General features: G+C 48.1%; 1 protein-coding gene across 1 annotated transcript in view; it reads left to right on the forward strand.

Annotated features, from left to right (window-relative positions):
* Positions 1-24,635, forward strand: part of DNAJC9 (DnaJ heat shock protein family (Hsp40) member C9) — a 670,462-nt gene that overhangs the window by 155,507 nt on the left and 490,320 nt on the right. The gene's annotated exons all lie outside the window — the stretch shown is intronic.

Raw genomic sequence — 24,635 nt, forward strand, 5'->3', positions numbered from 1 at the left:
CCTAAATTCTATTGCCAACTCTTCCATGCGTCTCATATCTTATGCAGCTGATGGAACGAGTAGGGCAGTAGGTACAGGAGTTGCTTTTAGGAGACATTCCTGGATGCACTTGGGTTCCTTCGTGGAACCATTCAAGTCATCCTTCGTGAACACTCCCTTTGGTGGCTCGTCCCTTTTCGGGCCTAAAGTGAAAGAAACCTTAACCAGGTGTGAACAGGACGGAAAGAGACTGTCTGCCGTCTGGGTCTGTTTTTCTACCCCTACCCGACCTTACCCCAAAGGTCAAAGGGGAAGAAAAATGTGGTTCCGAAAATCCATAGGAGCCTTTCAGGACACACGTGGTGAAGCCCCCCTCCAGGGGCAGAGGAGGGGGCAATAATGGAAGACGCCACCCTCGCGGGAGAGGGGGTCCGCAACACCAGGGTGACTGAGATCACTTCTCTGGGAAGCTCTACCAGCACTCCTGAGAGGAGGCCCGACTGTCCTGCTCTGGAGGCAGTCGGGGGTCGCTTATCTTTGTACCAAGACGCCTGGCTAAAAATAACAAAAGACAACTGGGTACAAAGTATAATTTCCAGAGGGTACTTTATTCAATTTGCCACACCCCACTCCCAGTCATAAGAAAAATCCTGGACGTTCCACCCAATTACAGGGAACAGGCAACAATAGAGGTCCAAACGTTGCTAAGAAAGAGTCATCCAGCCAGTCCCAGCAAGCCAGGCAGAATCCGGAACTTACTCAAGATTCTTTTTGGTTCCAAAGAAGACGGGGGACTGTAGATCCATATTGGACCTCGGCAGACTGAACCAATACGTAAAGAAAGAGAAGTTTCAGGTGGTCACGCTTCAGTCTATACTTCCCTTCTTAGGGAAGGACAACTGGATGTGCTTGATGGATCTCGAGGATGCATACTACCACATAAAAATGTCCAGACCATCCAGGGATCACCTGCACTTCCGGCTGGGAGCCAATCATTACCAGTTTCGAGCCCTGCCCTTTGGTCTCACTACAGTTCCCAGAGTATTCACCAAATGCATGGCAGTGGTCACGGCTCACCTGAGGCATCTAGGATTCCAGGTGTTTCCGTACTTAGACGATTGGCTCTTTACCGCCACCACCAGGCATCAACTCATTCAGACCAGGGAGTCCACTCTGCAATCATCTGGGCATTGCAATCAACTTAGAAAAATCTGATCTGAAGTAGGCAGACTTCATTGGTCTGCAACCTGTGGGTATCGGATCCGACCTCGGATCCGAGCCGGCATTTCAAAAGCTTTAGGCTCCTCCCTCTTACCCATAACCCCTTGCCAAGCCCTGACTGACCTCAGATTTCGTTTGCCGCTTTCAAGTTGCGACGGATTCCAGAGCTCCTAGTACAGATAAGCTGTTTTTGACAGAAAAATTTTCAAAAACTTTAACTTTTTTAATTTTATTAGTTAGAAGTGATTGTGTTAGGCTTTCCTCTCTCTTTATTTTAAACTTTTCACGGGTTTTGCGTAGTTTGTGTGTTTGTGTTTGTTTGAGGCCTGTTAGGGCTTAAAATGTCTGAAGCCCATAAGGCTGTTTTCTCCAAATGTACCGAGTGTGGTCATAAGCTGTCCCCAGCGGATGGCCACACTCTGTGCGTTAAATGCTTGGGGGTTGAACACCTGTCATCTGGTTGTACCATTTGTGCAGGGTTCAACCCCCGAGCTTTGAGGGAGCGGAGGTCGAAGCTGGTGCTGGCAGGACTTCTCCCTCCAGATACCGCTTCGGCTTCTGCCCCTTCTACTCAGCAAGCAGTTGCTGTGGGCTCTCCTCCTCCGGCTGGGACTCAACCTCTCTCTAAAATGCCGGAGGAGAGAGAGTCTTTTAGGGAGAGAGAAGGAGAGGCACAGGAGAGGCACCACAAGCGGAGGCGAAACCTCCAGTTCGGCTCCTCCATCTAAGCGGGCCTCCCTGTGCCTTCTAGCTTTCCTCCTCCTCGGCTCCACTCCCTCGGTTCTCTCCTGGGCCGAGGAGGAGGAGGCTAGCCCTTCAGCGAGGTCCCAGGCGGCTCTGTAGGTCCGCTTGGTGGCCTCCACCAGATCCACATTCTCCATGAGTGAAGCAGATATGGACGGATGATGAGGAAATTCATCCAGGCCCAAATGCAAATGGGAGTGCTCCTAGCCCCATCCGGGAGGCTTTGACCCCTTTTCGCCTTTGGCTCCTTCTCCGACCCATACCATGGGTTCGGAGCTGTCGGCGCCGGGCAGAGTTGGATCCGGGGGTGGGTCGGATCCGATAGGTCGGCGCACCTCGGATCCGTCCCATCCCTTGAGTGCTTGGTGCCGGACCCGACCTCTCGGAGCCGAGGACCGAGCCTCGGGTCCGAGGGAGCTGGTGTGTCTTCAGCTCCGTCTAGGTCGGAGCACACCGGTCTCTCGGATCCGACGGTCTCGGCTCCGGCTCCGATCCGTGCGTCAGATCCGAGTGGGGGTCGGCTCTCGGGGTTTAGAGAAGCTGGCTCCCCCTCGGCCTTCGACGTAGTGGAAAGGGCACTGTTGAGGACTACCGGACCCCCGGTCCCTGCCATGGCTCCATCCCGCACTCCCTTGCAGTTGGGCCAGGCACCCACCAGCCGGTCCCAGGGACAGCCCGCCTCGATGTCCCAAGTAGTTCCCTTGGAACATCCAGCTGTGGAAGAGTACTCCTCGGACAGCCCCCCCCGAAGAAGTACCTCGGAAGCGTAAGTGCAAAAGGAGGCACATGGACTCCCCCGAGTCCGTTACGAGACACAGACTTGGATGAAGGGGAGGGCTCCCAAGGTCACCCTGAAGGCGTCTCATTTGGAGACATTATGGAAATGTTGAGGATCAGGGGGGGTGGTCTGCCCCCAAGGCCTCCTCAGACGAGTCTGTGTTCTTGGAGGCATTCGAGGCAGGCCCATCTACCTCTTGGGTGTCCCCTCCTGCCGACCCTCTGGTGGACCTTATATCCATCAGAGCGTGGAAGGATCCGGACACCGTTGAGCCTGTACCTAAGCGTCCTGACCGTATCCTTTCCCCTCCGGCGGACCGCACTCACTGGAGCAAAGGCCCCCAAATAGATGCCATGATGATGGCTGCAGCCACTAAGAGGGAGTTGGCCCAGGAGAGTCCCTCTATGCATCCTCCGGGCAAGGAGTCCCGCTCGATGGATCGCATTGGGAAGCGAGTTTTCAGTTCAGCAACCTTCTCTTTGAGGCGCTGAACTACATGGCTGCGTCATCAGGATGCAGCGGGATCTGATTAAAGAATCGCTGCATCTCCCCAGAGTCCATGTCGGTGAGGATAAACAAGTATACTCCACCGAATGGCCACTCTCAGATCAGTTTCAATACATCTATGCGGCTGCTTTCTCACGCTACTGAGGGAGCCGCTAGAGCCAGCGGAGCAGGCCTAGTCATGAGGCGACAGGCCTGGCTCCGCCACTGTGATTTTGCAGAGCCCTTCAAGGCGACCTTCGAATGCCCCTTCGATGGTTCTGCCTTGTTTGGCAAGACTGTTCGCGAAACATTAGTCCAGAGCGAGAAGGACAGGAAGACGCTGTCTGCCGTCGGAGTCCGCTTCTCAGCTCCCCAGAGGTCCTTCTCGAAGAACCAAAAGGGACAGAAGAAGATGTGGTTCTGGAAATCGCAGCAGTCCCAACCTGCTCCGGATAACCAGTCCTTCCGTGGCAGAGGAGGACGGGGAGGTCGCCGTCCTAGAGGCAGGGGGGCTCCTAGCAACTTTGGGTCCAGAGAACCTTTCTCTGATAGGCCCACGCAGCAGCCCTGAAGGGTTGCCTGGCTGTCCGTCTCTGGAGGCAGTCGGGGGGCGTTTTTCGAGGCACCTGACTTCTTGGGAGTCCATCACAACAGACCGTTGGGTGCTTCGTGTGATATCCAGAGGTTATACAATTCCCCTGTACAAGGTTCCCAGATCTCGCAGCCTCCCAGATGTTCCACCCGACCAAAGGGAGGCAGCAGCTATCGAAATTGGACAGCTGCTAGAAAAAAGAGCTATCCAGTGCGTCCCCCCAGATCAAACCGGGTCAGGGTTTTACTCCAGGTTCTTTTTAGTGCCAAAGAAGATGGGCGACTTAAGTCCGATCTTAGATCTTTCCCTGCTGAACCTGTCAGTAACCAAGCAAAAGTTCGGGATGGGCACCCTGCAATCTATACGCCCCCTCGTGAGGGAGAACGACTGGATGTGCTCCAGCGACCTCAGGACGCGTACTACCACATTCGCATGGACAAGCGGTCCAGGAGGTTTCTTCGCTTCGGCTGGGAGCGGTCATTATCAGTTCAGGGCCCTTCCCTTTGGTCTCACCTCAGCCCCCAGGGTGTTCACCAAGGTCTTAGCTGTTGTAGCGGCCCACCTGAGGCTCCAGGGATTACAGGTATTTCCGTACCTGGACGACTGGCTCCTGACAGCATCATCAAGGCATCTTCTGTGCTCAGCCAGGGACTACTTTCTTCGAGTAGCCCGAAGGTTGGGCATGACTGTCAACTGGGAGAAATCTTTGGTGCACCGCACACAAGTTATAGATTTCATAGGAGGAAGGCTAAACACCAGGTCAATGCGAGCCTTCCTCACTCCAGACAGAATTGCCAACCTGAAGTGTCATGTAGCAGCGGTCCTGCAACCATTTCCGACTGCAGCTTCGGTCCTGAGGGCCCTAGGTTCGATGGCGGCAGCTATCCCGCTTCTTATTCATGCGGCGCTACATGCGGGTTCTTCAATGGACCCTTCAGGTTCAGTGGTCCCCTCTCAGTTCCCCTCTCAACTCTCCGATAGCGGTCAGCAAAGCGTGCAAGAATTCCCTTCTTTGATGGCTTCTGTCTCCGGAGCCCCTGACAGGGAGACCTTTTTGTGCTGCTTTTCCCCGAGCCACAGTGACCACGGACGCTTCCTGCCTCGGGTGGTGGGGGCATTCTGCGGGAAAGATTGTCCAAGGCACGTGGAACCCCACAGAGACGTCGTTGCATATAAATGTCCTGGAAATGAGGGCGGTGCTCCTAGCGTTGCAAGCACTTCACCACGTTCTTCCTTCAGGGACTATTGCGATTCAGACAGACAACATGTCGGTAGTCTGGTACATCAACAAACAGGGAGGAACCAGGTCCTATCCCCTTTGTCGAGAGGCCATGAGAGTCTGGGAATGGGCAATTTCCACCAAACGCTTTCTGGTAGCAACGCACATTCTGGGAAAATCCAACATCCTTGCGGACAAACTCGGTCGCACCATTCTGTCACCTCACGGTGGTCTCTCAATCCTCAGGTAGCGAAGAAGATTTTTGCGTTTGGGGCAACCCTGTTGCGATCTTTTGCCTCTCCCTCAAGCGCCAAATGCGACAATTTCTTCGCTCTGCTTCCCCACCAGGGAATTCGAGAGATGCGCTGGTGCATGCTTGGCCTCGGTCTCCTTTATGCCTACCCTCCACTACCTCTGATGCAGAGGCTTCTGCAGAAAGCCAACAGTTTGGGGAGCAGAATGATTCTCATTGCCCGTTCTGGCCTCGTCAACCCTGGTTCCCCTTTGTATGGTCTCACAAAATCAATCCACCCTGGATTCTGGATCCGATTCGGATCTCATCTCCCACCCTCTGGGAATTTCGGTTCCCAATCTACACACCCTGAAATTGACAGCTTGGCTGCTCCAGTTCCATCCTTGATTAGGACTCCCGGTATCTCGTCACCGGTCAAGGCCATTTTAGTGGCAGCTCATAAACCTTCCACCAGGCAGGTTTATCGGAGTAAATGGAAGAGATTCTCTATTTGGGCGGTTCAGAGAACTTTGGATCCTTTCTCAGCACCTATGTCAGCAGTGCTGGATTTTTTAACAGATCTCTTTCATCAAGGGGCAAGTTCTTCCACGATTAAGGTACAATTGGCAGCCATCTCGCATTATCACATTGGTCATGAGACAGCTCCCCTCATGACGGCTAAATTGTGCAAAACCTTTCTCAAAGGGATTTTTTTTATTGAGTCCTCCAGTCAAGGAGATTGTACCACCTTGGGATCTATCCTTAGTTCTGCAAGCCCTTACTGCTCCTCCCTTCGAGCCTGCAGCTTCTACAGACCTAAAGTACCTTTCCTGGAAGACTGCCTTCTTAGTAGCTATCACTTCAGCCAGAAGAGTGTCTGAACTTCAGGCTCTATGCGTCAAGCCGCCTTACCTTTCTTTCTTTCCAGATAGGGTGTGCCTCAGGCCAATCCATCTTTTCTTCCGAAGGTCTCTTCAGAATCTAATATCAACCAGTCAATCAATTTACCTGTGTTTTTTCCCCAAGTACTCAAACAAAGGAGAATACAAATTACATTCTTTGGATGTTCATAGACAATTACGATTTTATATTCACAGAACAGCTGGTCACAGGCAATCAGATCAGCTGTTCGTCTCCTTTGCTAAATTTGCTTTGGGTAAAGCAGTGTCTAAAGTCACACTATCTAGGTGGATTGCTAATTGTATTCTGCAGGCTTATGACACTTCAGGTAGACCTGCTCCACAGAGGGTTACGGCTCATTCTACTAGGGCAGTCTCCACGTCAGCCGCCTTTAAGTCCCGTGTGTCATTGGATGATATCTGCGCGGCAGCTACTTGGGCCTCGCCTCATACCTTTATTTCTCATTATAAAGTGGATGTTGTTTCCAGAGGAAGAGCATCCTTTGGCTCAGCGGTGCTCGGAACATCCTTCCATGGCCGCCCAAGATTCAGGTAGCTGGGGACTCTGTCCCACAGGTTGCAGACAAATGAAGTCTGCCTACTTCAGATTTAGAAGTTATGTACTCACCATAACGTTCCATCTGAGTAGGTGACTTCATTTGGATGCAACCATCCCCCCCTCCATCCCCCTGACCTTTATAGAGCGAGTATTTATGCTTTTGTTCATGTACTGTAGTCAGTATTATTTAGGCAAACTCAATCTGAGGTCAGTCAGGGCTTGGCAAGGGGTTATGGGTAAGAGGGAGGAGCTAGGAGCTCGGAGCCTAAAGCTTTTGAAATGCCGGCTCGGATCCGAGGTCGGATCCGATACCCACAGGTTGCATCCAAATGAAGTCACCTACTCAGATGGAACGTTATGGTGAGTACATAACTTCTAATTTTGTCGCCTTCTCAGCATATTGTTTTTATCGGGGCAGAGCTGGACACCACCACCACAACCATACGAAGACTTCCAATAGAAAGAGTCTTGCTTCTTCGTCAACATGTCAGCAGTCTCGTATCAAAAGACAAAGCACTAGCATCGGAAGTTCTGAAAGTATTGGGCATGATGGCAGCAGCAATTCTAGCCATACCACTAGCTCGTATGCACATGCGGATACTACAGTGGCTGTTGATAAGAACTCCCCATGACTCGCACTATGATCACAAACTCTTGCAAAAAGGACCTTCAGTGGCGGTTGATCTCACTTCATGTCACGATAGGATGCCCATTTATGCTACCCCCTTCAGCAGCCACGGTGACCACGGATGCTTCCCTGATAGGCTGGGGAGGCGTTTTCAGGGAAAGACTGCCCAAGGCACATGGACCGATTAAGAGGCACATCTGCATATCAATGTCCTAGAGATGAGAGCAGTACTTTTGGCATTGCAGTACTTTCAGGACTCTCTTCCTCTGGGGACAATTGCGATTCAGACAGACAACATATCGATGGTCTGGTATTTGAACAAACGAGGAGGAACCAGGTCTTGCCCTCTTTGTCACGAGGCTCTGAGAGTTTGGCAGTGGGCTGTTTCCACCCAGCGCTTTCTGTTGGTAACACACATCCCAGGGAGATCCAACGTGATAGCAGACAAACTGAGCAGGGCAATATTGTTGCCCACGAGTGCTCCCTCAAGAAAGAGATAGTGGACCGGATATTCTACAGGTGAAGCCAGCCTTGCTGCGACCTTTTTGCCAGTCACATCAACATGAAGTGCAGAAGCTACTTTGCCCTGATTCCCCCTCTGGGGGAAGCCACAAGGGATGCACTTGTACACGATTGGGCTCCGGGTTTCCTCTATACATTTCCACCAATCCAGTTGATACCCAAGGTTCTACAGAAAGCAAAAGCCCTGGGAAGGACCATCATTCTTATAGCTCCTCATTGGCCTCATCAAATTTGGTTCCCCTTCATTCAACTTCATCTTTTGGAGGATCCTTGAATTCTGGGCCCAGTTCCAGACCTTCTGACGCACCCGTCGGGAGATCTTCATCCCTCTCTGCAGTCCCTGAAGCTCACAGCTTGGCTGCTCCAGTTCCCATCATAGCCAGGTTCCATAACCTTTCCAATGAGACAAAACAGATCTGTTAGTCTTCTCATAAATCTCCTACTAGGAAGCTATACCTTTAGCAAATGGATAAAAATGTCTATATGGGCCTCTAAAAATAATATTGATCCTTACCAAGACCCTATAGCCTCTATCTTAGAGTTCTTGACTATGATCTTTAACAAAGGAGCTGCAGCAGCAACAGTTCGGGTTCAATTGGCTGCTATTTCTAATTTTCATCTTGGATTTGAAGGATTGAATATCATGTCTCACAAGTTATCCCAAAGCCTTGCTCAAAGGGACTTTTCATATTAGACTACCTTTGAAATCTCCCTATTCTCCATGGAATCTAAGTGTTATGCTTTCCCACATAATTCTTCCCCCTTTTCAACCAGCTTCATCTTTTGTCTCGGAAGACCATGTTTTTGGTAGCTATTACTTCTGCCTGCAGTGTGTCAGAGCTTCAGGCTTTATCCATCAAGCCTCCCGGTTTGATATTTCATGCTGACAGAGTATCAATCAGAACAAATCCCTCATTCTTGCCCAAAGTTTGCACTGAAACCAATGTCAACCAAGTTATTGATTTGCCAGTATTCTTCTCCAATCATTCTAAGAATTTAGAGTATTTGCTGCACAAACTAGATGTTCACAGATGGCTCAGATTTTATTTGGATAGAACAAAAGATTTCAGGAAATCAGACCAGCTTTTTGTTTCATTTTCAGACTCCAGGAAGGGGAGACCAGTGGCTAAAACAATTCTGTCTAAATGGTTATCTGATTGTATCACCTTTGCCTATTCAGCTGCCAATGTGCCTTTGCAACACAAGATTAAAGCTCACTCAACCAGAGTAGTTTCTACATCATCTGCCTTTTCTGCCAGACTTCCCATTGATGACATTTGTGCAGCAGTCACTTGGTCAAAACCTCATACCTTTATCACTCATTACAAAGTTGACAAGGCCTCCAGGGACAGGGTCTCCTTTGGGTCCACGGTCTTGAGAAATATACTCTCGTGAGCCACCCGAGATTGATGGTGCTTGGAACGCTACCCATCAGTAAAGAATGAACGGCAAGATTGAACAGCTTCACATAAAGAAGTTATGTACTTACCATAACGTTGCATGTGAGTTGTTCATCTCACCTTCATTCTTGCGTCCCTCCCTCCTAACCCCTCCTGGGCTGATAGATGACCGAGATGCTCGTTCCATCCTGGTTACTCAAACCTTCTATTCCTTTCTGTGGGAGTGAGAGTGCCATATGGTATTGGTATATGCAGCAACAAGATCTGAGGTAATTCACAGGTGCATCACGGGATAGGGACTAGCTATTTGAAGACCTCGAGCTTTGCAGTTGGCTGTACGGGAGCCGAGGGATCGGCTCCGAACCCGTTAGTAAAGAAATGAAGGTGAGATGAGCAACTCACATGGAACGTTTAAGTACATAACTTCTTTTTTTCTTCTAAATGACTATAAACTCTGTTGACATCAATGCCAGTGTATAGTTTATACTTTGGAATGTGGGTTATGGTCTTTAAGATAGCTTGCAGGTTCGCTCTTAATGTCGGAGCATTGTTTTTCCTGTTAACCATGCTGGCGTCTGTTCGGGGTGCGCATATAAATAGTTCTTACTCATGGCTAAATCTTGTAAAGATGTTAATACTTCTAGCCAGAAGTTAGATACTGCATCTGGCCTTGGAGTTTTCCAGTTAATGGCTTTTCTTAACTGTATTTCAATCTCTCTGGCTGTTACTTTGTCCCATTTCATATCCCATACATTTTAACTTTTTATTCTTTCTTTTACTTATTCTATCCATTTAGCATCTTTATGTTCCACAAGATCTTCATAGATATTTTTCCAAAATGTATCCATTTCATGTTTCTTGATGATGTTTGAATTCCTTTTGCCTTGATTCCCAGTTCTCTATACAACTTTTTAAGTTGTCAATAAATGCTTATTTTGTACTTTGACTTTATTTGCATATCTTCTACGTTTTTCTGCTCGTGCTGATATATTTATTTCATTTGCAATAGTGCATGATAGATCCTTATCTGTTCTGATACTGAGCATTGCTTTTATCACATATATTTTTATTGATCTGTTCCCATTTCTATACTCTTCTAACATTGACACATCTTGTCTTAATTGCTTTATAGTGTTCTCTATTCAATACTTCCATGATGACATTTGATTTCAACCCTTCCTTTCTCTTACTGTCCTGTTTTTTGTGGTAAGATTTCTTGTTATTAATTTAGCTGCACAGTAATATATCCTAGTTATTTCTGTTATATTGCATGTATCTCTGAGCAGTTCTAATTACTGTGTTTGTTTCATCAAACTTCTAACTTTTTGGGTTTTATTGACTTTCTGTAGTCTGTTTCTTTCATTGATCTTAATATGTATGTCCATCTCTATTAAATCAAGCAACTCTTCCTGTAGATCATTTTCTTCTAAACTGAGGACACATTCTTTGTTCTCCAATTCCTGCAGGCGTTCTATAGAAAGTTCCACAGCATCTTCCTGTGCCATATTCTCTTCAGTTTCATCTCATCTGTTGCTATTTCATCTGGGAACTCACTGGCCTGTCACTTCACAACATTGACTATGTCAGAGTTGCCACAGTTTCCTGTTTCTTCCATTGCTGTGCAATCCAACTAAACGTTTGTACTGGTTTTCTGTGGAAGGCTCCAGAGTATCTTCATATGGCAGATGATCAGATGTTTCCCGCTCCACTGGTTTCTTTTTAATTTGGGGATTCATTGCTCCACCCTGCTATGATGTTATCAAAAGTTAGATTTTCTACACTAACTCTAACTTTGCAGGTGTTCCATATCTGCTACTATTTTTTTTAACTTCTGCTTTACTAATCTTTTGTTATACATTCCCTCTTTGTGATCTTATATTTTGTATTTTGAAATTTTCCATATCTGGATGTCTTTGCCTGTATTTCTATTTCTGTTTGAATATCTTTGGGGTTGCTTTTTGTATAGATTAATTTGTCTTTCTCCATTGTGTAAATGTTGCACCATAACCGATCTCTTTCTTTTCTATGTACATTTCTTTTTTATACCTTTCAGAAATCTCTAGATTTTGTTCTTTATATTTTCGCACTTCCTCAGTTGCTTCTTTTTCCAAATGACCCAAGGTTTCTTGATCTATCTAATGTTTTTTTTATAAATCTGTTGTATTAATGAATACAAATTTTTATTTGAAGCTTCTGACAGTTTTTCTTGTGCAAGTATTTTTCTTTCCTCTGATTTCTCTGTCTGTGTGTATAGCTTCTTTCAGGAAAGTCCGGGCTTCTTGCAGAATAGTAACAATACATAATTTCTTTCTTATCCTCAGTAGTCCACTCTACTGTCTTCATGGCTCTTTTTTTGGCCTATCAATTTTTCTGCTTTTTGTGGACTACCGCTTCCTTCTACAATGATGGGGGCGTTTTCCCCCTGGGCCTGTCTGAACCCCACTGTAGGAATATTTCCGTGTCTTAGGGATTCTTACACTGGTATTTTTCCAGTCCTGGTACCAGTGTGCTTACCAGGATTGGACACTTTTTTTTTTTAATCCTGGGTCTTGTGCATCAAGCTATCATCTTTTTTTTTTTTTATTTGTTTAACCTACTTCTGTCTATGATATATTCTTTATAAAATACAGTTTATATATTAGTGTTGTCTTAGTGAGATTTTGTCATAAACCGGGTCCACCTCATGACAGTACTCACCAAGACTTGAAGATTGAATTCAGTTCCAGCAATACTACCCTCCCTTTTTTTGCTAATTTTTATTATCTCTCCATTCGGACCCCTCATCTCTCCATTTGGACCATATGGCCTTAATGCTGGCACACAACTTGTGGACCACTGTATGCTATGCTATATAGAAGTGCTTCGTAATATAACGTGCATTTCACACCAGGAAATGCAGATATTAAGAACAAAGCCTTTACTTTTTTTTTTTTTTCTTTTTTTACTACTTTAATCTGTTTGTTTTCTTACTAAACATTAATGACAAAGTGAGGGTTAAGCTTTAGAGTCATTTCATCAGTTCTAAAACGGCCAACAAATTTGAATTTTTTCAGCGACCTTTTCTTGAAAAGCCACAGTTTTTAGTCTTAATCGTATGTAATGTGACTGACGCTTTACAAGTCTCCCATTTATTCACTAATTTCACGTTATTGCTGGTGTTCTTTCTCATCATCATCTCAAGACTCAGTGTTGGTGTCTGGTTCAAGTCTAAGGTACTCTTGATTCTTGTTAGCTCCTGGGATTTTTTTCTGTCATTCATATATTGTTTTCTTTGGAACAATGGAAAAGGTTTCACTGGCAAATCCCGCCCCCCCTCTCTCTTTCTCACTCTGTGTGGAGTTTGTTATTGTCTAAAGCAGAGTCCACTTAAAGCTTCCTGGCTCATTCTCTGTTGGCTACACTTTATTTCCTCCTTGGATTGTTTTGCATCCAAAAAGTGTTTGAGCCTCTTGGGAAAAAAAGTAAATATTTTGAAGAAAGCTCAGATATAGCAACTTGAACATCACACCTGTTGCTTAACATCCCCCAGATTGCAGGAATAAATTTGCTTCTCCTTTGCCTGGTGCACAGTGAATAATTATTTTCCACAGACACACTGGTGAGACCAGTTTTTAATGCTTTACTTTTCTGCCACAGCTCTTTCCACTGGTATGACTACATTTTTACTAATATAGGCCTTGGCTGTTTTTTCATGACCATAATTGAATATAAACCTGATATGCTGTCTCAATTAACAAATTCTGCTGTGAAATATCAGTCCAGTTGCTTATTTGTTTTGCATAAAGTTAACGAAAGATCTTCCTTCCTGTTACTGTGGTATAGCAGAAAATCTAAGTTTTCCTTGTGTTTTCTAACTTTATTTTTTTAAACTATTCATCTGATGTTGTTAATCTTCATTCATTCATCACTGATGGGATGTCTGTTCCATCCTCGGAACAGAGTCGGCCTTATACCAAGCTCCCGCCAGCCAAAAACTCTCAAGCTAAGCTTTTACCCATAGTATCCTTCTCCCTGTTGCCCCAGATCTCGTTTGCCGCATAGCCGTGAAACCACGTTCAAGACCGCTCTTAGCTAAGTCGAACTTTTTTGCTATTTAATAGAGTTTGATAGGAGTTTCTTGTAAATTTTCTTGATTTTTGTCTATCTTTGTCTGTCGCTAGCCTTTACCCTTTCCTTTTGACCTTTTTTCTTAATTACTCTTCGGTATTCTTAGTACCATTGGTGGTGCGGCCTTTCTCCATACCATTGCTGGTATTTCTTCCTCCTTTCCTTTACTTTAAAAAAAAAAAAAAAAATTATATATACACACGCACATACGTATATACAATCTCCCTTCTAGCCTCCTCTTTGGGTGTGTGTGTGTGTGTGTGTGTGTGTGTCTGTGTGTGTCTGTGTGTGTCTGTGTGTGTCTGTGTGTGTCTGTGTGTGTCTGTGTGTGTCTGTGTGTGTCTGTGTGTGTCTGTGTGTGTCTGTGTGTGTCTGTGTGTGTCTGTGTGTGTCTGTGTGTGTGTGTGTGTGTGTGTGTGTGTGTGTGTGTCTGTGTGTGTGTGTGTGTGTGTGTGTGTGTGTGTGTGTGTGTGTGTGTCTGTGTGTGTGTGTGTCTGTGTGTGTGTGTCTGTGTGTGTGTGTCTGTGTGTGTGTCTGTCTGTGTGTGTCTGTCTGTGTGTGTCTGTGTGTGTGTGTCTGTGTGTGTCTGTCTGTGTGTGTCTGTCTGTGTGTGTCTGTCTGTGTGTGTCTGTGTCTGTGTCTGTCTGTGTGTGTCTGTGTCTGTGTCTGTCTGTGTGTGTCTGTGTCTGTGTCTGTCTGTGTGTGTCTGTGTCTGAAAAGAAAGGAATGTCAGGCTTTAAACAATGCCTGAAATGTAGTAGGAAAATGCCAAACTGTGACTCTCAAGAAGACTGTGTGTATTGTTTAGGGGTGCCTCATCTCTTGGTGCAACCTCCGTGTCCTATTTGCAAGGGGTTTAGTGCCTGTACAACCTCTGTGTCCTGTTTGCAAGGGGTTTAGTGCCTGTACTCGGAACACAAAAACAAGTTAATTCTGAAGGGCCTCCTTAAGACGCCGTTTTCAGACCCTCTTTCTGTGTCAGAGGGTTTTCCCCCTCCTAAGAAAGAGAAGAAAAGACCACATTCTGTGCCTTCTTCACCTTCTGGTGATTTGGCCAAGCCACCTAAACCGAAAATGCCTGAAGTGTCATTGGAGCTGAAGCCAGTCTCTACGACACCGACCTCTGTTCCATCAACTGCCTTTATATCGTCGGTGCCTGTTTCGGCACCATTTATACCCAAGTTACAAATTGCTTCACCCTCTCGGTACCGAGTGCCACGGCACCAATCATGACTCCGGTACGCACAACTCTGGCTCCATTCATAGCTGATTTTCCCCCATAGCCACCTTCACCCCTATGTCGGTACAGAGTGTCATTACTGCACTGAGCCTATCTACGGTACCCATGACTACATTAGATGCTCCACTACTCCCAGTCTCCAAACTCGAGACAGTAGTGCCATTGGACACCCCAACACGGACCTGATACTCCCCGTCTCTGGACCCCTTTCTGGGACAGATATATAGCCTCTTCCTTGGACGGCCAGAGTCTCCGTCAGGGATATCCACTAGATCCACCAGGAGCCTTTCTGAAATTGATGTGGTATGCCTTGTGGACCAGCTACTGACAGCCAGGGGGATTTCTATACCCTCTAAGACCCATCCTCCTGTTGGACTTGGGAGTGTTTCTCCACGGACTCTGTCCTGCTCTCCTCCTTTGACCTCCTTGCAGGTTTCAAAGCCTTCGACTCCGATGTCTCTTTCGGTTCCCACATCCTCTGTGCCATGATTGGACCTCACTGTGGCCCCGGAGCCGACCCTTTGGTCTCCAGCTCATTCGGAGCCAGGTCTTCCTCAGATGCAGGATTGGGCTACGGCTCTTCAGTGCCGATTACAGTTCCGAGCGTGTCTACAGTTTCGTCCATGGCGCCTGGAGTCCTGTCGACACCAATCCTTCTTGAGGCTCCTCTCTCGGGAGCAGGCTTGGTGGAGCAGGGTGTGACCCGGTTCCGGGCTCCCATCCATCTTCGGGTGGGCCTGCTTTCTGTGCGATGGAGAGGGCTCTTGCTTCTGGAAGCAAACTGCCGGTGTTGGAACCCCAAACATCTCCTCCCCTTGAGCTGCAGCTGACACAAGCCGCCGTTTTGGACATCGGGCACAAGAGTCACAGGAAACCCTACTACAGGGCACCTCTTCTTCTGAGTCCTTCTCAGAAGCTCCCACTGAAGAGGTGTCACGGAAGAAGTCGTGCAAGAGGAAGCACATAGAATCCCTTGAGGAGCCTCTTACAGAGGGTATGGATTACGATGAAGGGGAAGTGTCCCCACGGTCACCCCCTGAAGATGTCTCCTTTGGAGACATCCTTGAAATGTTGAAACAGAGGGGTGACTTGAAGCCCAAAAACCCTGCCTGCGAGGAGTCTGTTTTCCTGCAGGCCTTTTGTGCCTGTCCATCTACCTCTTAGGTGACCCTGCCTGCAGATGAGCTAGTCCAGCTCGTGGTGCAGCACGCTTGGAAGAATACTGACTATGTGGAGCCAGTCCTAAGGAGACCAGATAAAAATCCACCCCCCTCCCAAGGAGTGCCCACATTGGTCTTTAGGTCTACCACTAGATGCTATGGGGGTGGCGGCAGCCATGAAGAAGGAGCTTGTCGAAGAGAGCCAGACTGTTCATCTGCTTAACAGGGAGTCCCAGGTGGTGGACAAATTAGGGAAGTGAGTGTTTACTTCGTTGACCTTTGCCATACGGTCTTTGAACTTTTTGGCACATTTTACGAGGCTCCAAAGAGACTTAATCTCGGAACTCTCTGGAACTCTATCAGGACAGGTGTCTGATGGGGTGAGTGACAAAGTTGCCTCGCAGCTCGTAACCCTGGAATCCATATCGAACTCGCCCATGAGGTTAATATCCCATGCAACTGAAATGGCAACAAGAGCTGCGGGTTTGGGCGTAGTTATGAGACGCCAAGCCTGGATACGTCTTTGTGATTTTGTGGACCCCTTCAAGTCTTCCTTCCTGAACGCTCCAATTGAAGGGTCTTCTCTGTTCGGCCCAAAAGTGAAGGACACTCTAGCCAGGTGTGAAAAGGACGGTAAGACCCTGTCTGCCGTAGATGTACGCTTTTCAGCCCTACAGCTTTCTTTCTCCAGGAGGAGTGGAAAGTTGTGACACAAAAAGTCTCAGGGTCCTTTTCATGACACGTGGCAAGTTCACCCCCAGAAGCAGAGGGGGTAAGTCTTCTGGAAGATGCCCCTACAGAGGCAGAGGGGGCCCGCGTAACCAGGGACCCAGAGATTCGTTCTCTGGACAGTCCTAACAGTGCTCTTGAAGAGCGGCCCGATTGCTTTCCACTGGAAGCAGTCTGGGGATGTTTCTCTTTGCACCATGCTGTCTGGCATTCGATAACCACCGATTCTTGGGTGCAGAAGGTAATAATCAGAGGCTACCCACATCCCTTTCGATTCTTACCCATAGCCACCAAGACGAAATCCCGACGTTCCACCCAGTCAAAGGGAAGAAGCAGCTCTAGAGATAAAAAAGCTGTGTCAAGAGTCATCCATGCAGTCCCACCAGACCAGTGAGGATCTGGATTTTATTCAAGATTCTTTTTGGTGCCAAAAAATGACAAGGGGACTGGAGACCGATTTTGAATCTCAGCAATTTAAACAAGTTTGTCACCAAGACGAAATTCCAGATGATCACGGTTCAGTCCATTCTCTCTTTTTTGGGGAATGGCGATTCGATGTGCTCACTGGACCTTCAGGATGCATATTACCACATTGATAGACAGGAGCTCCAGGAGGCTGCTTCGCTTCCGGCTGGGAGCCAATCACTACCAATTCCGTGCTCTGCCTTTCGGACTCTCTACAGCCCCCAGAGTGTTCGCCAAGTGCATGGTGTAGTAACAACTCACTTGAGACTGCAAGGATTCTGGGTGTTTCCATGTATAGACTATTGTCTCCTTACCGCCCCCACCAAGCATCTGCTGGTAACGGCCCTGAAGTGTACTTTCCCTGGCAAAACGTCTGGGAATTTCATTAAATTGGGGGGAAATCCAGCCTGATGCCGACCCAGTTCATAGGAGCAGTATTCAACACCCACTCCTGTTTAGTCTCCGTTCCGGATCACAGATTGCAAAGACTGAGGCTTCAACTCCAGGTGATTCTCTGTCAAAGCAAAGTTTCAGCACAGGAGGTACTCCAGCTTCTAGGTTCCATGGCAGCTTCTATACCAATGGTGCCTCTTGCAAAACTTCACATGAGACTCCTTCAATGGCTTCTATTATCTCAATGGCTTCTATTATCTCAATGGTACCCAAATCATCACCCTTTGTCCTTTTAGATTTGGATAACCAGTCGTTGCAAAACAGGACCTACTTTGGTGGATGAGGCCAGAAACGGAACTTTGGAGCTGCCCCTTCCTTCCTTCTCAGCCCAGAGCCATTGTGACCACAGATGCTTCCCTGATGGGGTGGGAGGGGCATTTTCAGGGAATGACAGTCCAAGGCACATGGTCCAAAATAGAGGCCAATCTGCATATCGGTGCCCTAGAACCGAGGGCGGTGCTCTTAGCATTGCAAGCATTCCAGTTTGTCCTTCCTACTGGGACAATTGCCATCCAGTCAGACAACATGTCAGTAGTCTGGTATATCAACAAACAAGGAGGAACCAAGTCCTATACCTTATGTTGAGAGGCCATGAGAATTTGGCAGTGGGCGATGGCTTCCAACCGCTTTTTGATAGCAAAGCATATTCCCAGGGATTCCAACGTGATTGCAGACAAGCTGAGCAGATGTATTTTACTGCTTCACAAGTGGTCCCTCAATCCATCCATCGGAACGAAAGATGTTATGTGATCCTATCTTGCCTACATTCAATACTGTTGGGCTCGGAGCCGATCCCTTGGCTCCGACTCTGCACGCTATGCTATAGAGCGAGGCCTCTTATTGGCTGAGCTATTTCTTATCCCAGGATGCACCACCACTAATCCTCCAGATCTCGTTTGCCGCTTACAAGCTAGGACGTGGTCGCAAACTTGGCTGGGCTAAGTACTGTTTTATTCAGGCTTTTCCTGTCAGGAATTTGCTTATTTTGAACCCAAAAGCTGTTTTAACAGCTATTGTGATACGAGTGTGTTTAGCCAAATCTGTTGAGGAATTTGTGTTTTTTCGTTAAGGGAAGGTTTCCCGTTTAAGTTAGAGGGGCCTTCCCCTATTTTCTATTACTAGCCTTTTATTGTGTGTCCAGTACCTGCTTGAGTTAGAGGGTCTTGACCCTCCTTTACTGTGTTTTGTGCATTCTAGTACTTAATTGTTTGTTAAAAAAAAAAAAAAAAAAAAACTTTATATTTTAAACTTAAAACTTGCTAGTTTTTTTGTCTGTATTGTTATTCTTAGAGGTTTGTTACAATGTCTAAAGAGCATAGACCCTCTGGGTTTAAAAAGTGGGCGAGGTGTGGTTATAAAATGTCCATAACGGACGACCACTCCTCGTGCGTTTATTGTTTAGGCGCCAAGCACCTACAAGAGTCATGTAGCGTGTGTCATGCCTTTTCATCAAGAGTCCTCCAGGAGAGGAAGAACAAATTAATACTAAAAGGGTTGATTAAGCCATCCTTCGAGGAGGCTTTATCTTCCTCTTCCTCTCCTTCAAAAAAGAAAAAAGCGTCGGCTCCGACCAGTCTGTCGGAACCGACTGCCAAAAAACCTAGGCGGCTTCTCCATCGGCTCCACGGACTTCGGAGCCGAGGGTGGAACGGTCTGCCTCGATGCCTCCAGTCTCGACCCCTCTGGTTTTGGAGCCGAGGATTGGGGCATCGAGAGGCGAGTCACCTTCATCGGCTCCACTGATATTGGAGCCGATGAGGGTTGCCGGCTCAGACTCTTCCCCTTCGGCGCCGAAGTCCTCATCGGCACCAAGGGAAATTGTTTTGAGATCTCCCTCGGAACTGATAGTAATAGAATCCATTCGGAGCCGGTCCCCTAGTCCTATGGAGCCGATGGAGAAATCGGTTCGGACCCGATCGGTGTCGTCTAGATCCTCCAAGATGTCTGATTCGGACATCGACAGGGTGCTCCTAAGACTCTTCCGGTCTCCGGTGTTTCAAAAGTTTTTTTCGGCTCCAGCCCATTCGGCTTCGGAGCCGATGGTCCACCCTGCTACTATGGTTCCTCCTCCAACAGCCTCGGCACCGTTGGAGCCGGTGCTGGTGGAACCGATGGAGGTTTTAGGGTCGGGCCCGACCCTTACTCCAACTCCGGCTCTTGAGTCGGAGTTCGGTACGCGGACTTCTTCTGTTGGCCCTGGGGGGGACGCTTCGGGACTGATGTTTTCGGTCCCTAGCCTTCCTCTCGGTGCGTCTGCTGCGGGAGTGCCGTCTACCGTCATGGCCACAGAGGTGGGACCCTCCCAGGATTCTGGTGGTCCCGCCTTCAGGGCTATGAGGAGTGCGTTAGCCAAATCATCTTTGGCTACCTCCACGGTCTCCCCAGCTCTTTCCCTGCATACCGAGACTGGGTCTTTGGCAGTCTCCCTGTCCCTAGACAGCGGAGCCCCGGGGCCTGAGGTTACCCCCACTGGGGTCCCCCCCCCCTTCCTGGAGGTCCTTCTGAAGCTTCTTCGGAGGAACCCCCCAGGAAAAGATCGTGCAAGAGGAAGCACGTTGACTCCCCTGATGAGTCTCTTACATCAGACACTGATCTTGATGATGCAGAGGGGTCCCCTAAGTCGTCCTCAGATGATGTCTCCTTTGCAGACATCCTGGAAGCCCTTAAACAACGAGGTGGCTGGCAATCCAAACCCCCTTCTGCTGATGAGTCGGTGTTCCTTAAGGCCTTCGGGGCTCAGCCCTCCGCCTCCTGGGTGTCTCCGCCCTTCGATGAGCTCTTGGACTTGATCTGTCGAAGGCGTGGAACACCAGACTCTGTGGAATCGGTGCCTGCTCGTCCTAATAAGTTCCTGTCAGCACCCCTGGAAAAAGAGTTCCTGACTAAAGGTGTGGCTGTAGATGCTTTGGTGGTGGCATCTGCTACCCAGCAAGATGTAGCAGAGGCTTCGACGTCCGTCCATCCTCCTAATAAGGAGTCTAGGAGCATGGATCGGCGGTAGCGCACCCTCAGTTCAGCGGCCTTTACATTAAGGTCCTTGAACTATCTCACGCACTTTACCAGATTTCAGAGGGATCTGATTAAAGAACTTTCCGATACCCTCTTGGGTAACCTGCCTGAGGAGCTGGCCCAGACGGTTGGCTCTCAGCTGGCTACACTGTCGTCCATTTCAAACTCGTCCATGAGGCTCATTTCTTATGCGGCCGAAGGGGTGAGTAGAGCGGCGGGTACAGGCATTGCTCTACGGAGACAAGCCTGGCTCCGCCTGTGTCATTTTGCGGAGGCCTTTAAGTCTTCCTTTGCCGACACCCCCTTTGATGGGTCCTCCTTGTTTGGACCAAAGGTAAAGGACACATTGACCCGCTGCGAGCAAGAAGGTAAGACTTTGACTGCCGTAGGGGCACGATTTTCCACTCCCTTTCGGCCTTACCCCAAGGCTAAAAGAGGAGGGAAAATGTGGTTCCGTAGATCTCAGAAGTCTTACCCCTCACAGCAGGACAATCCCCCTTCCAGAGGCAGGGGAGGGGCAAATTCTTCTGGAAGACGCCGTCCCAGAGGCGGCAGAGGCCCTCACAACACTGGAGACCGCGAGTCCTTTCGTGGCTCTTCAGCCTTTCACAGTCCCTGAGGGATTTGCCCGACTGTGCAGCTCCGGAGCCAGTCGGGGGTCGTTTTTCGAAGCACCTAAAAGCCTGGGAAGGTATCACTCAGGACCGATGGGTGCTCCGAATTATCGCCGGAGGTTACACCATCCCTTTCTCTCACTCTCCACCTCAGTCCAAAAAAATCCCGGAGCCGCCACCCAGTCAACGGGAAACTGCAGCCTCAGAAGTTTCAAAGCTGCTGCAAAAAGGAGTCATCCAACCGGTCCCCGCAGACCAGATCGGATTAGGGACTTACTCAAGATTCTTTTTGGTGCCAAAAAAGACCGGGGACTTGAGACCCATTTTGGATCTCAGCATTCTAAACCGTTCAGTCAAAAAGTCCAAGTTCTGAATGGTCACCCAACAAACCATTCTCCCATTGCTGGAGAAAGGTGTTTGGATGTGCTCCATAGATCTCAAGGACGCTTATTACCATATCGTGGTACATCAAGCGTCCAGGAGACATCTGCGCTTCAGCCTAGGAGGCAGTCATTTTCAGTTCCGCGCTGCCCTTTGGTCTCACCACAGCCCCCAGGGTGTTCACCAAATGTTTGGCGGTCGTGACTGCTCACCTGAGAAGTCTAGGATTCCAGGTGTTTCCGTATCTAGACGTCTGGCTCCTAACTGCCACCTCCAAGCATCTACTATTGCGGAGCCTACAAGCCACTATATCACTGGGCAATTCCCTTGGAATCACCTTCAATTGTCCAAAGTCTGTGTTGCTGCCATCTCAACGCATAAGATTCATAGGGGTAGAGATAGACTCAAACCGAATGCGGGTCTATCTACCTACAGACAGGATACAAACCATACAGGCTCAAGTTCGAGCCTTACTTCCCAGATCCAAAGCCCCAGCCAGAATGGTCCTGCAGCTATTGGGATCCATGTCCGCTACGGTTCTTCTAGTTCCCCTGGCAAGGTTGCACATGGGAATTCTCCAGTGGCTTCTTTCAGCTCAGTGGTCCTTTCAGGAACTCCCTCTCAGTCACCTCATATGGATCACGGAAACCTGCAAATGGGACCTTCGCTGGTGGCTAGTGCCCTCCAATTTGGATCAGGGACGACCCTTTGTTCCACCTCCTCCTGCGGCCACTTTGACCACGGACGCCTCCCAGATGGGGTGGGGGGGGCATTCCCTGGGCAGGTCAGTCCAAGGCAAATGGCACCCAGAAGAGACCCTACTTCATATCAACATCCTAGAAATGAGGGCGGTGTTTCTGTCCCTTCAAGCCCTTCACGATTACCTCCCTCAGGGCGTAATTGCCGTTCACTCAGACATGTCAGTTGTCTGGTACCTGAACAAACAGAGAGGGACCAGATCCTATCCTCTTTGCAGAGAGGCCATGAGAGTTTGGGAATGGGCAGTGTCGACCCAACGCTTTCTAGTGGCTACTCATATCCCGGGCAAGTCCAATGTGATAGCCGACAGACTGAACAGAACCATCCTCTCTCCTCACGAATGGTCTCTGAACATTACAGTTGCAAATCAGATTTTCAGCAAATGGGGAGTTCCGTGTTGCGACCTCTTCGCGACTCCACTGAATGCGAAGTGCAAAAAGTTCTTCTCCCTTACCCCGGCTCCGGGGAAGAGCCCCATGGACGCACTAGCCCGTCCTTGGCCCACCGGCTTTCTTTATGCCTTCCCCCCAGTTCCTCTCCTTCCCAGGGTGATCCAAAAGGCATCTCTCTTGGGGAGCAAAATGATCTTAGTTGCTCCTTACTGGCCTCGTCAAGTATGGTTCCCCTATCTTTGGAAGTATGCTCTGGAAGGTCCATGGTTCCTGGATCAGATCCCAGACCTTTTGGTTCATCAGTCGGGACTATTCCACCAGTCCCTACACACCTTAAAATTGACGGCTTGGCTCCTGCTCTTCCGACTATAGTCAGGAGTCATACATTGGATCCAGAAGTTGTACACATCTTATCTTCGGCCCACAAGTCTGCTACAAAGAAATTGTATTCTAGCAAATGGAAAAGATTTGCTATTTGGGCTCAACTCCGGGGCCTGGATCCCATCACTATTCCCGTATCAGAAGTACTGAAATTTCTATCTTCTCTTTTCAATCAAGGCTCTTCAGTCTCTACCATCAAGGTTCAATTGGCAGCTATTTCCAATTTTCACGAATCTATAAACCCACCTTTAATGAGCAACAGATTGTGTAAGACCTTCTTGAAAGGTGCTGCGCTTTTAAGACCTCCGATTTCTCATCCTGCTCCTCCATGGGATCTCGATGTGGTGTTACGCGCCTTAACTTCCTTCCCCTTCGAACCGGCAGCGACATGCGATTTAAAATTTCTATCGTGGAAGACTGCCTTTCTGGTGGCGATTACTTCTGCCAGAAGGGTTTCAGAGTTTCAAGCTTTGTCTGTAAAACCTCCGTACTTGGTTTTTCACAAAGACAGAGTATCTCTCAGGCCAAAGCCTTCCTTTGTACCTAAAGTTTGTTCCAGTTTCTGCCTACAACAATCATTAGAACTTCCAGTCTTCTTTCCGAAGTATTCTAACAAAGCGGAATTCATATTCCACACATTAGATGTCCACAGGCAGTTGCGTTTTTATTTAGATAGGACCAAACAAACAAGGAAAACAGATCAGTTGTTTGTATCCTTTGCAGACAATAAATTGGGCAAAGCCGTCACAAAGGTTACTATTGCCAAATGGATCAGGGACTGTATTACTCAAGCTTATTCTTATTCTAACAAAGAGCTTACCACCTCTGTCAAAGCTCATTCTACAAGGGCTATGGCAACTTCGATAGCATTTCATTCTAAGCTTGCCATTAGTGACATTTGTGCTCGACTACATGGTCTTCCCCGCACACTTTCATTTCCCACTACAAATTGGATGTGGCATCTAGAGGGCGAGCTTCATTTGGTTCCACAGTGCTCAGGAGTGTTTTCCAATGAGCCACCCAGGATTTAGGTGCTAGGGACGCTGTCCCATCAGTATTGAATGTAGGCGAGATAGGATCACATAACATCTTTTAGTTATGTACTTACCATAACTTTAGATGTTTGGGATCCATCTCGCCTACATTCCCAATAACCCACCCCCCTTCCCCCTTCCTTGGAGATCAGATGATATCAGAAGGTCCGAATCCTGTTTCATCTTGAAACATCTTACAATGTTATATAAACAAGTTGTGCATGTGTGCATGAATGCGGACAAACAAGATCTGGGGGATTAGTGGTGGTGCATCCTGGGATAAGAAATAGCTCAGCCAATAAGAGGCCTCGCTCTATAGCATAGTGTGCCGAGTCGGAGCCGAGGGATCGGCTCCGAGCCCATCAGTATTGAATGTAGGCGAGATGGATCCCAAACATCTAAAGTTATGGTAAGTACATAACTAAAAGTTTTCAACCGTTGGGGCCAGCCTTGCTGCTACCTATTCGCCTCCCCGTTAAACCACAAATGCAGCAACTACTTTACCCTAATTCCCCGGCAGAGGGAGTCCCAGAGGGATGCTCTTACCCACAATTGGCCCATGGGACTTCTATATGCGTACCCTCCCATTCCTCTAATTCCCCAATTCTTGAAGAAAAGCAAGTTCGGTTGAAATGCAAAGTGATCCTCAAGG

This window comes from Protopterus annectens, chromosome 14.part0 (assembly GCF_019279795.1).
Source record: "Protopterus annectens isolate FY-2018-M chromosome 14.part0, PAN1.0, whole genome shotgun sequence".
NCBI classification, from domain to species: domain Eukaryota; kingdom Metazoa; phylum Chordata; order Ceratodontiformes; family Protopteridae; genus Protopterus; species Protopterus annectens.